This window comes from Desmodus rotundus, chromosome 9 (assembly GCF_022682495.2).
Source record: "Desmodus rotundus isolate HL8 chromosome 9, HLdesRot8A.1, whole genome shotgun sequence".
Lineage (NCBI taxonomy): Eukaryota > Metazoa > Chordata > Mammalia > Chiroptera > Phyllostomidae > Desmodus > Desmodus rotundus.
Window position 1 is genome coordinate 34,571,871 of NC_071395.1, and position 13,375 is coordinate 34,585,245.

Genomic DNA, 13,375 nt, shown 5'->3' on the forward strand with positions numbered 1-13,375 from the left:
AGCCAGTAAAGGAGCCAATGCTCCCACTCAGGCAGCCCCCAGACCTCCCAGCATCCTTCTGCAGAAGAGCCTGAAACTTCACCATGTGAACTTCACAATACGAAGTCAGACCAGGATGGGGCAGAACAGGGCCAGGCTTAAATCCCAGCCTGGACTGGGGTTTTGGGGACACATAAGAGATATAATACATACGGGTTAGGTCTTTGGCTCGAATCTACTGCCAATTACATTTTGAGTTATGGGAGCAAAGATAAATTTCATAGAACCTACAAGCATGGAGATCCATCTAATCGACAAACTTTTTAGAGAACCCTAAGGGAAGATTTCCAGCTAAAAGAGTGAAACGGTGAAAATGAGGAAGTGTTTTAAAAGAACGAAGCGTTGTGTAAGCACAGGGCCTTTTCAGCTGCATGATATGCCTGCTGTATTTTCAGAGGTGTGCTCAGCGCACAGGCCACGAGCGTGACTGCAAACCTGGAACAGCAACGCCAAGTGCACACACCCTCAAACACAAGCCTTTTTCTGTCCCTAAGAAAAACACCGGAGAGAATGATCCTACCGTGTCCCTGTGTGGCCTGAGGCCAAAAGATTGCCCTGGACAGGGAAGGAAAGTGACCACAGGGGTGCCTACAATTAGAGTGCAGGAGGTTGGCCAGCATCCCTAAAAACCAGCGTTGGAATTAGTACTGCCTGATCCCCAGGCAGGCTGCCACATTTCTGTAAAAGACAGAGATTCCATTGCCATAGAGAAAGCAGAGAACAACAGGAACACACATTATCCATAAAAAATTTAACTATATAAATAACAAATAAATACAAGAAGAGATGCTCAACCACACAATGAGATACTATTTTTAATTCATGAAAATGGCAAAGCTTACGGAACCAACGCTGAATACCGAGGAGAGTGGAGGGAGACGGGCTTTCTCGCACACCGCTCGTGGAAGTACGAACAGAGAAACTCTAGTGGGAAAGCAACCTGGCAATAGGCACCAGGAAGGTCAAAAGCATTTAAGTCCTTGACATAGTAATGCCAAGTATAGTAGGTGTGTGCCTTAGGAAATTATCAGAACCATCCAAAGATGTTACACCAGAATTGTTTACAATAGTGAAGAACCATAAACCCCCTAAATGACCCAAAAAGGGAGATCATGAAGTAATCGTGACACAGCACCAAGGTGCAACATAACATAGTAATTGTTTTGCACAGTAACTTTAAAAGTATGATCATAAAAAGGTTTTTTTTCTATGCATCAAGAAATAGTAATAATACGGAGCTGAGTGGGAAAAGCAAGATACAAAAAAAAAAAAAAGTATCCAGTATTCTAAAAGAACAAAGGCATAGAAAAATGACTAGAAGGAAATGGTAAAAATGTAATAGTAGCTGCTCCTATATGCTGAGTGATGGGTGCTTTTTCTTCCTTCTTTATACTTTTATGTACTTCCAAATTTTAAAGTAACTCTTTCTTGGATAATCAGTTAACTTACAAAAAGAAGAAAAAGTACAAAGTGAATTGAAAAAGAAGAAATCGAGATCCTATCAGGTATATTTTCAAGTTGTAAAAAATCTAAACATTTTCCTATGAGACCCATTCCTGTTTGTTTTTTAATAGAAGGAACAAGAGAAAGCATAAAAACTCTCCCAAATGAAAATAGCCACTGAGCAGATTATTGCCTGCTAAGTCACATGAACGACTCAGCAGAGGCCCTTTTTCTTTCCAGGGTTTCACTACCTTGAACCCCGAGGCTTGCTCCTTAAGACCACCCCCTGGGCGGAAGCGCGGGAGCTTTCAGGGCCTTCCAGGTTGGCTCGCACCGGCTATTTTGCTGGCCTATTAAATCCCATCTGATGAGAGCCATCTCAGACATCGTTCCAGACTTGGGCAGGGTTCCTGAGCTTATGAAGTCAAAGGGAGGCAGGTGTGTGAGGGAAAGGGGCATGAAAGGTGACAGAGGGACTTGGGGGTGGCTCATATCTGCCCTAGTAAGTCAAGACACAGGGGCCCACATTTTGCCCAAATACCATCACAGTTCAGAAAATAGTTTACCGAACACCGGTTATGTGCCAGGCTGGGGATAAAAGATAGTGAGACAATGCCTTCCCTTCATCCTCCAGCCAGCCATGACCATGCTGCTTAGTATTAGGTACACCTACGCAAGGCTTCTGTGTCAGCAGTTCTGCCAACAGCTCTTAACGCCTCCTGCAGCCCCGCTATTATCGGACTAGCGTGAGCCCCCGGTTCATATGACATTATCCCCGTAAAAGCATTCCTTCATTGTTCATTTCACTTTGGAAGAATTCCATATTCACTTTCATAATACAACGGTATTAATTACCACATTTAAGAACCATTTCTAACTTAGGAATCTGTGATAAGCATATAAAATTAATTGATGGAAAATTTCCACCTGACTTTTATGAAATCTCCCCACCCCCCCTTAACACGTGTAACTGCTAATGACTACCAAATTTAGATGATCTTGAGAATAGAAATTCCTTTTAAAATAAAATTCTTTTAAGGATTAAAATCTTTATGTCAGTTTGATAAACGTGACGTCCCTGTGAATAACAGTGTTGGAAATAGTTGCGCTGACAACGTGGCGCAACTATGATAAACCAAAATGATTTTCTTTTATTCTAAGGTCCATGTTTCCTACTGACCCTAAGCCATACTTGAGACTTTTTAGATGACTATTCAACACAGAAATCATAGCTTTTAGCATTGTTTTTAAAAACGCTGTCCCTCAAAGACTCACGGGGGACCCTGGCTTCCCTGGCTCACACTGCATTCGCCCCTCCCACACGGGTGAAGCAAAGCTACCCACGTTCTTTCCAGCATCTGTGGATGTCAGTTCTGCCACATTCAAATGCCCAGCGTTGCGCAGTGTCCCAGTCCTGTGAATGCAATTAGGCATGCGACCCACAGAGGTGTTTTCTCGTCCTATCGTCAGTTTTGTTATCATGCTGGAGGCTCACTGTATGCCTCTAACGCCACTGCACCCGCTTTTTACAAACGGCTCTGTACACCGCACGGAAAGGTGGTACCCAGCTCTTGCAAAGCCCCTTAGCATGCAGCAGCAGGTCTCCTTTCTTCTCAGTGAACGTGTCAGCGGCCTCCATGGATGTTGTATGAGGCGCCGTCAGCTGTCAGTTAGGCAATGGGCAGGAATGGTCCAGTAACTCCTCCTTCCCTCCACCCCCAACCCTCTGACAGTGATAAATGAGCAGGCTCTCTGCTCAGCTGAGCCTGACGGGCCCAGACCTCCCCTTGCAATCTGTTCCAGACCAGCACCAACTTTCCCCCCTCTCTGCCCCCTCAACACGTCCCCTGTCAGCACTACAAAGCAGGCTGCTACAGGGTAAGGTCAGATCCATTTGCTTTCTTGTTGCTGTTCTTTCATGAAAAGGAATTATGACTTTATTTTGACATGGAAGCTCCTAATCGAAATGGAATGTGTTGTTACAAGCCTTACAGGAAACTTGTCTTGATTCTCTTTTTACATTAAAAATGACAGAGATACACCTAAATATGGGCCTTTAAGAAGAAAGAGAAATAATCATAGATACAAACATAAATGTCAATTTAGCTTTCATTAAAATCAGCAAGCTTTCAATTTATTATCTGTTGTTGGGGATAAAGAAAAGAAAGATTCTAAAGGAAAATAAAATATTGATAAAGAGATATAACATTATCATTGAAGATTGAGATTCATCAGAGATCAACTCCTATGATACATTTTGCTCATCTGTGAAGATAGTCCTTTAAGGCTTGTAAAAAAAAAACTAGCACCAACCTTTTGCATAAAATATTCTAAGCTGTGGAACAATATGCACCCATTACAAAGAATGAGGTAACGCTATAAATACAGACACGGAACTACCTACAACGGGCACTGTTCACTGGACAGGATAAGGTGTATAAGATGCTACAGTTTACTTTTTTAACATTCTGTTTTTACTTTCCAAAGTTTGTTCCATGGATATATTACCTTTTTGAAAATAGAAATAAAACAAGAGTTTCCTGTCCCCAGTCTTTGCTGCCTTGTGATCATCCCTTTCAGCCCCAGAGCCTCTTCCGAGGGCTGAGCACACACGGAGATGCAGGAGTGGTCAGCAGCGGGCAAGCAGCCCGGGGCTCGCATCAGCTCAACACACATTTATCCAGGCCTAGGATCAGCGCCAAAGATGATCCCACCTGTATCTCACAGTAGCAGAACTGCAACCTGGCTTTCAACCTCTGGAAGTTTACAGTATCCTAAAGGGCCTCATGCAGAGACACCACTCCATTTCCTCTCTAATTGATCTGTTTTCTCCAAAGCAATACGGTCACTGTCCTCTTTTTAAGGGAGTAAGGAATTTAAAAAGGATCGACCATTCCAAGTTTTAGATGGAATTAAAGCATTACTTACTTAAAAGGTGATTCTGGGTTTATATTTATTTTTATTTCAGAAGAAGAAGGGAGAGGGAGGGAGGGAAGGAGGGAAATAGACTGGTACATAAGCAAGTATTTTGCTTTTCTGGAGTCTGGCACGTATTTTAATTATTTCTCTGTCCCTCCTGCTTTTATCCTGTCTGGTTCTCTCTCTCTTGTAATTGGCCCCCACAACAGAAAATAAGAGTATTTTTAAATCTATTTAGATTTACTGAATATAGATTATGTTCACCATTTCTAATTTTAAAATCAGCTGAACCATTTTACATTTCTCTTTAACAAAAAAAAAGCATAAATCAAGTTTTTACTATGAAGCCTGCAACTGATTCTCAATAAGTTGGTGAATTTTTTTTTTTAAATCCAGCTCTTACAAGAGAAACACCACATGTAAATCATCTACTTTGAAAATTTCCCCTAAGGACCTGTCGGGTCTGGGAGAGCAGGCTTGGTCACGTGGCTGAGTTAGAGCAGTTGGATAACCCAGTACACAATTGTATTAAGAAACATCACGGGCAAATCTTCAATTGCAGTGCTACAAATGGGACAGAAAGGCATTTAATGATGTTTTTATGCCGTGTCCCACGAAAAGAGCAATGCAAAACTGAACATCTTAACTCAGGAAAGTTCGGTGGAGATAGGGGTGATTCTTAAAACATGCTGGTGGTTTTTGGCCTCAGTGAAGGGATGGAGACTAGAAAGGCGGCCGTGCGAGGCCTGCCTGGTTATCTCCTTGGAGTACACGCTCAAGCACACCCCTGTACATTCAAGCAGTGGGCTGATTCCGGGACGAACGCTCTGATGCTGGGGGGACTGGCGCACTGCTGCATAAAAGGAGGGCCATGTCTGAAAATGTCAACCGTGCGGGAGGCCGAGCGAGTGGTCTTCCCCTGCACCCCCGCCCAGGGGCCTGAACGGTAATCTCTCAGCTGGAAGGCCACTGGCTTCTACATACACATATATATGGGCTGAAGGGGGCGTAAGGCAGGCCAAAGCTGTTTCTCACGCACTAAATCTGATTAAGTGTTTTTGGAAGTCCCTGATTAAGACCCTACAAATCTACAAAGGAAAAGATGACTGTGACCTGGCATAATGCAACCGTAAAGGGACTTAGGTGCAAGCCCTGCAGAAAACTTGATTTTGAGTAAAATTATGTCTTGATAGGTCTGCCAGGCTCTTAGTGCTAAATTATAGTAATCTCTATTTTCTGTCATTTTATCTTCCCAAAAGGCTGATAGCTCAAAATGTAAACTATTGTGGGGAAGGTAGCTGGAGAGGACCTAATGAAATATGGGCAAGCCCCTAACTTAGAAACGAGTCACATTTCAAAAGCATGTTTATAAGATGGACGTCTGGGCACAGGGCCCATTTCGTCATGCCCATGCCGTTGTATTAATAAATGGTGGTGAGCTGGCCGCAGGGCCTCCTCGACTTACAGTGAGTCTCACATATAACTCTGGCCCAAGATTCTAACCACCATTTATGGGATAGTGTCTCCGTGTGAAAATACACCCTAAGTTCTACCCTTCAACATCAAGAGCATACCCTTCCATGCTGGTCAAGGTGGTTGCAACCTACGAGTAGGAGAAAAAAACTGTCCCTCCTTTCCCAAGCTACTCAGCTACTAACTCTCCCATAGAAAGGAATCCCCACTTTACTGGTCACTGTGGAAAGCAGGTTTTCCCCCAAGGAGAGAAGGAAATCTGTGATTACACAATAATCACTGTTCAAATGCAGGTTTATTCTAAATTCAGTGGTCTCATTTCCGGTGGGAATGGGAAGCTGGCTAAGTCCGGCTCAGGGCCTCCCACAGGCTGGAATCACAGTGCTCACAGGGGCTGCAGTCTCAGGCGACGGCTGGGCTGGGGGGCACTGCTCTCAAGTTCATCTGACGGCAGGCCTGGGGCTCCTGAGACACCTGACCCAGAGGAAACCAGCTAAGTCACACCCAGGTTCCTGACCCCAAAACTGTGACATAATGATTCTTCTTTTAAGCTGCTAAGTGTGGGGACAATTCATAATAAGTGGTAGGTAACTAATGCACTACCGTGTTCTAATGAAGGAAAAATAATATAATTTTTAGCAAAGAAAAACTGATGGCATAAGCCAGGAAATCAAACCGTCTTTTATCAAACTGTTTTCCACAAGAAAAAGGTATTTCCAGTCTAACCGACTTACAAATTAACACCTGGAATATGATCTACTTCTAAGTTGAAGACTAACCTCTCTGTGATTTATTCTCTCCACAAACTTTGTTCCCCAGTGTGCTGGTGTTGCTAAAACAGGCATTCCTGAACCACCAAAGTGTAGGAATAGTGTATAAAATATCAGAGTAAGGCTTTTAGCACTTCTGTAATAATTCTGGCAATTTTTATTCATTTGAATTATCCAGAGAATTGTTAGTTGCTCTTCCTGCTGTGTTGTTTGGGGAAGTTATATCTCTGCCTCACAGGGCTTACAAAAACAATGAAGAGAAATGGTTTTCCAAAATTCCCAGGGAAGCTAAATTTAAATTCATGCCAAAGGCCTTAACTGAAATGGAGAAAATTTCCTGAATTTTGATGGGATTTTGTTTCGTCGTTTAGTTGGTTGGTTGCGTTTGGGGGCTTTTTTCTTCAACTACGTGGAAATAAGAATATAGCATGATTGTTTCTACTCATACTGGTAATTTAAGAAATATCCTTTTTCCCCTTTTCTGTGGGAATCAAATCTAAAAATAAGATTGTTGCTCATATTAAACCAGGTTTGTTTTTTTTAATTAGCCTGGATACTTCATCCATAGCATCTTTAGGTCACAGTACCTCTACTCTGCGCATCAAAATAGTGGGATTCTATTATATCCTGTGATGACCGTACCTCAGGAAATTCCAAGCATGCTCTTAACCACCATGAAACACTGGAAAGGTCAAGCTGGAGCTGCTCATTTCAGCTACGTAAGAAACGGTGATCCTGGCTCAGTGTTCGCTTAACATCAGTTCTGGCAGAAATATCACTCAACGCACTCTGGTCTTCCCCTCCCTCACTTTCGTTCCAACGCATTCAACGAAATGCATTTCATTAAAACGCATGAGAAGCGGGGTGAGTGAGGAGAGAAGAAAAAAGTACTGGTTGGATGCATAGCAATGTCTCCTACCTTTCTTGAAAATGAGAAGAAAATCCACAGGTCACGGAAGTCTCGATTCTAACAGTGCTTACAGGTAATTCCTGTGAGCAGTTGGGATCCAATCAGGAGACGGAAACCACACAGCAGATTACTAATGAGAAGTCTAGCATAAAGAATATTAATTATGGTTAAAAAGTAACTACTCAATCTAAGGAAATTCTCTACGCTGAAAGAATCAAAGAATATCTAAATAAATGGAAAGACATACTATGGTCAAGATTGAAAGACTTGGTATCCTTAAGATGTCAATTCTCGCCCAAATTAATCTGTAGTGTAACACAATGCAGATGAAACCCTCAGGAAGTTCTTTTTTTTCTTTTTTTTAAGATTTTATTCACCCATTTTTAGAAAGGGGAAGGGAAGGAAAAGGAGAGGGAGAGAAACATTATTGTGTGGCTCCCCTCTCTACGGGGAACACAGCCCGCAACCCAGGCATGCAACCTAGATTGGGAATCAAACCAGCAACCCCCCGAATGAATCCACTGAGCTACACCAGCCAGGGCAGGAAGTTCTTGTAGATATGGACAAGTTGATTCTAAAATTTATATGGACAGTCAAAAGACTTAAAGTAACCAAAATAAGCTCTGAACACTGAAAGCTTGAAAACAAGATGAAAGAGACTGAAGACATAAATAAATGAAAAGATATTCTATGCTTATAGAGTAGAAGTAATATTTTTAAATATCCATACTACTCATGCAATCTACAATTCAATGCAATCACTACCAAAATTAAAAAGGTACTTTTCACAGAAATAGAACAAGCAATTAGAAAATTTGTATGGAATCACAAAAGATCCTGAACAGCCAAATTATCTTGAGAAAGAAAAACAAAGCTGGAGGCATCACACTTTCTGATTTCAAACTATATTACAAAGCTACAGTAATCAAAACTGTATATGGTATTGACATAAAAAGCAGACATATACATCAATGCAACAGAATAGAGACCCCAGAAATAAACACACACATATATGGTCAAATAATTTACAGCAAAGGAGCCAAGAACATATAATGCACAAAGATAGTCTCTTCAATAAAGAGTCCTGGGGAAAATGGAAGCCGCATGTAAGAGAATAAAACTGGGCCCCTAATTTTCACCACATGCAAACATCAACTCAAAATGGATTAAAGACTTGAATGTAAGGTTTAGAACCATAAAATTCCTAGAAGAAAACATAGGGGGTAAGCTACCTGACATTGGTCTCAGCAGTAATTTTTTTGTAATCTGCCACCAAAAGCAAAGGCAACAAAAGAAAAAATAAACAAGTGGGACCACATCAAACCAAAACACTTCTGCACAGAAAAGGAAACCATCAGCAAAAATTAAAAAGTCAACATGCTAACTTGGAGATAATATTTGCAAAGCATATTTTAGAGAAGGGGTTAATAACCAAAACATGTATTTTTTAAAACACTCAACTCAATAGCCAAAACAAACAATTCAATTAAAAAAATTTTTTCTTTTATTGATTCTAGAGAGAGGGGAAGGGAAGGAGAAAGAGTGGGATAGAAACATCGATGTGAGAGAGAAACATCAATTGGCCACCTCCTGCACACATCCCAACTGGGACCTTGGACCCACAACCCGCAACTGAACCCACAACCCAGGTGTGTGCCGAGACCAGGAATCAAACCTGTGACCCTTCTGTTTGCAGGATGATGCCCAATCAACTAAGCCACACCCCCCAGGGAAACAATTCAACTTAAAACACAGGCATTGGACCTGAATGGACAGAAGAGATAGAGACAGCCAACAGGTACATGAAAAGGTGCTCAACATCATTAATCATCAAGGATAAGCAAACGAAAACCCCAATGAGGTATTACTTCTCAGCTGTTACAATGACTGTCATCAAAAAGACAAGAAACAACAAGTGTTGATGAGGAGGTAGAGAAAAGGGAGCCCTGTGCATTGTTGATGGGAATGTAAATTGGTACAGCCATTATGAAAAATAGTATGAAGCTTCTTCAAAAATTAAACATAGAGCTATCATGTGATCCAGCAATTCCACTTCTGAATATATATCCATGTAGTAGAAGCCAGTATCTCGGAGAGATTCTGTACCCCATGTTTATTGCAGCATTATTTATAATAGCTAAGATGTGGAACCAATCTGTATCCATCAATAGATACACGGATAAAAAGATGTGGCATGTATATGCAATAGAATATTACTCGGCCACAAAAAGGAAATACTGCCATTTGTAACATGGATGGACTTTTAGAGCATTATGCTAAGTGAAATGAGTCAGACAGTAAAAGACAAATAGTATCTGATCTCATATGTGGAACTAAAAAGAAAAAAAAACTCATTGGAACAGAGAACAGATTGATGGTCAAAAGGTACAAACTTTGATTTCTAAGATAAGTGATTTCCGGGGAGGTAATGGATGGCATGGTGACTATAGTTTGCAATGCTGTATTGTGTATTCGATATTTGCTAAAAGAATAGATCTTAAAAGTTCTCATCGTAAGAAAAACATCTATAACTATGCAAGATAATGGACGTTAAATAAACTTGTGCTAATCATTTCACAATATATAAATATACCAAATCATTATGTTGTACACCTTAAACTAATACAATGGTGTAAGTCAAGTATATCTCAATAAAATTGGAAAAAATAAATAAAATTAAAAGTCAAAAAAACCGTTTTGAAATTTAAGTTGGAGTACTTTCACTGCATGATCTCAAGACTTACTCTAAGGTTACAGCAGCAAAGCAGTGTGGTGCTGGCTTGGGGCGGCTTATAAATGAACGGAACAGAGTAGGGCACAGAATGGAATTTTGACAAAGGTGCTGAGTTAATTTAAGGAAAGGACAGTCTTTCCGACAAGTGGTGCTGGAGCCACTTGACATCTACACTTGACATCTGACACCTAACCCCCACCTCACACCTTGCCCAGTTATCTTGAAAGAGGTTGTAGATGGGAATGTAGGAGGGTTCAAGACCTGAACGTGGTTCTCCGTTCTTTTTTTCTCATGAACTTGAGCTGTTCCACTGTGGGGATCCATTGAAATCTAAACACCTTCCCAAAATCTACCTCTGCTTTAACTGCTAATTTCATATCCTAAAAAGCAGTCTAGACAAAACCTTATGAGGGAAAAGTGATCATATTAAAGGGCAACTGTTTCTCATAGAACAGTTCTAAATGCTGATTGTGGTGATGGTTTCACAAATCTAAACATGTGATAAAATTTCATAGAACTAGACAACCCCCCAAAGAGTGCATGTAGTAACTGGTGAAATTCAAATAAGGCCGGTATTTGAGTTAATGTGTTATACCAATGTCAATTTCCTGGCTTTGACAATGTACTATGACTACATAAGATGTTACCATTGTAGGAAGTTAATTGAAAGGCACAATGGAACTCTGTATTATTTTTGCAACTTCCTGTGAGTCTTAAACTATTTTAAAATAAATATTGTTAATCTTGTGATAAATCCTAAATATATCAATATTACCTAATTGTCTGAAACTATAAAAGATAATCACAGGTTATAAAGTACATTGAAAATATTTTCCTTCCCAGAACATAATTGTCAAAGTTCCAGAGCACTAACCCATTCATTTAAGACAAACTCCATGTGTTTGTAGTCTACATGTATAACCATTTCAAAGGATTGAAAAATTGATAGCTCTATTTCTTTAGTACAATGGAACTACTATAGTACTGCATCTGAATAGAAATAGCCAGTGTATAAGCCCCATACTGATAAGTAACACGATATGTATCTAATACACTTGAAGGATCCTCTAAACTTACTTTTAAGATAATAATAGCAAGCAACTACTATTTGTTAGTAATACTTAGCGTAATCAAACAGAAATCTACTAAACAACTGGGCTACGGAATGGTCACCTCAAGGGGTGAGTGTATAAGTCAAGCATCTACCTGGTATCCCAGGTGCAGCATTCCCAGTAAGCTTCCTGAATTACAACACAGGGCGGGGGGGCAGCAGGGAGTGGAAGATAGGTTGGGTACTAGAGAGAATCCAATTTCTTAAATCCCTACTTCCTTGCTATGCTCCTTTCCAAATTCCACAAATAGGCATAACATTTTATGAAAGTTTTCACTCTAGAATGCATCCAAGAGTTACCAAGAGGTGGCAAAAAGCAATCCCTTCAAGACCCTGTAGAGATCGCCGACCATATTCCAGGTAATGCATGGTCGCTGTGGGTCACCTGGAGACCAAATGGAGAGGACTCAACCATGTGGTCTTTGTAGCCGAAAGAAGACAGCCAGCAGTTGATCATACCCTTTGCTGAAGCTCTCACATTAAAGGATTCCAAAACAGTGGCCCATGTCTTTAAAATCTAGTTGGCATGGAAAATATAGCTAAAGTAAAATTCAATGTAAGTCCCTGTTGAAAGGAACACTTCATGAAATTGTTCAGAAACAAAAGCAGTCCCTCTGCCAGCACTAAAAAGCATGAATTTATAAGATCAACAATCAGAATGGCTGATGACAGCTCACACAAAAAGATCTAAGCCTGGTATTTTTACAAAAACCAAAGCAAGACCTTTTTTCTCTATTGAGAGCTCAAAGATAAATGACATATAGAATTTAAATCTAACATTTTCACTGAAGAGACAATAGGAGCCCAGCAGGACTGACCTTATTTTACGCAGAGGCAGCTCTCCCCCCGCCCCCTGCCGCATCACCTCTCCCACCCCACCTCCATCCCAGCCACAGCTGTCCAAATCCCTTTAGGAGGGACACAGCCTTCCACCTGCAGTTAAAGGTTTAAATTGTCAGTGCTTCCAAGAGAAACAACACAGTGACCATTTTACCAAAAGGTAAATGATTACTACCCAATTAGTTCTAGAACAGGGGCTGCCAATCTACAGCCCACTAGCCAAAGTCGCCACTTATTTGTTCAACCTGAGCTAAAAGTGGTTTTCATATTTTTAATGGTTGAAAACAATCATAAGAAGAAAAATGTTTTGTGACACATGCAAATTATATGAAATTCCAATTTGAATGTAATTAAATAAAGTTTTATGGGAACACAGCCACACTCTTTCACTTTCTCATTTGCTATGGCAACTTTCACTCTATAGTGACAGGGTTGAGTAGTTGTGACAGAGACCAAATGGCCTTCAGAGCTAATAATATTTACCACCTGTACCTTTAGAGGAAAACTTTCCAGTCCCTGTCCTAGAAAAAAGCTCTAAGAGGAAGAACATAAGAGGTGGGAATGAATAAAGCCGTATCAGGTCAATATGGGACAGGAAAGGGGCTACACGATGAAGCGCCAGAGACACAGAAGCCAAATGTGGCTGTTTTGCCACTGTGTCAGGGCAGTACAGGAATACGAGGTCTGTCCAGAAGGTATCCAGCCACGCACTATGAAAAATAGAGATATTTATTGAAGAAGATGCAAGATACAAAAAACACTGTACGTAGGACAATGACACCTCAGTCCCCTTCAAAGTAGGCACCACGGGACCTCACACAATCGCCATTAGCTGCCCCATCGTATCTTCCTAAATCTCATCGATGGTCTGAAATTACTTCCCTTTCAAAGATGATTTTAATTTGGGGAAAAGCCAGAAGTCTCAGGGTGCCAAATCTGGGCTGTACAGGCACTGTGTCACCTAGGTGACTTAATGTTTTGCCAAACAACTCTGCATGAGACGTGATGCATGCATATTGCATGCATCAGGCATATTGTCGTGTTGACGCTGCCAATCACCAGTTGCCCATAGCTGCAGCCTTCTGAATCACCAGAGTAGTTTCATCAGAGGAATGTTCAAGCATAATGCAAAATTT

The 13,375-nt window shown here is 40.9% G+C and overlaps 1 protein-coding gene across 1 annotated transcript in view; it reads right to left on the bottom strand.

Moving 5' to 3' along the window:
* MSRA (methionine sulfoxide reductase A) overlaps positions 1-13,375 on the bottom strand; it is a 337,518-nt gene that overhangs the window by 211,910 nt on the left and 112,233 nt on the right. The gene's annotated exons all lie outside the window — the stretch shown is intronic.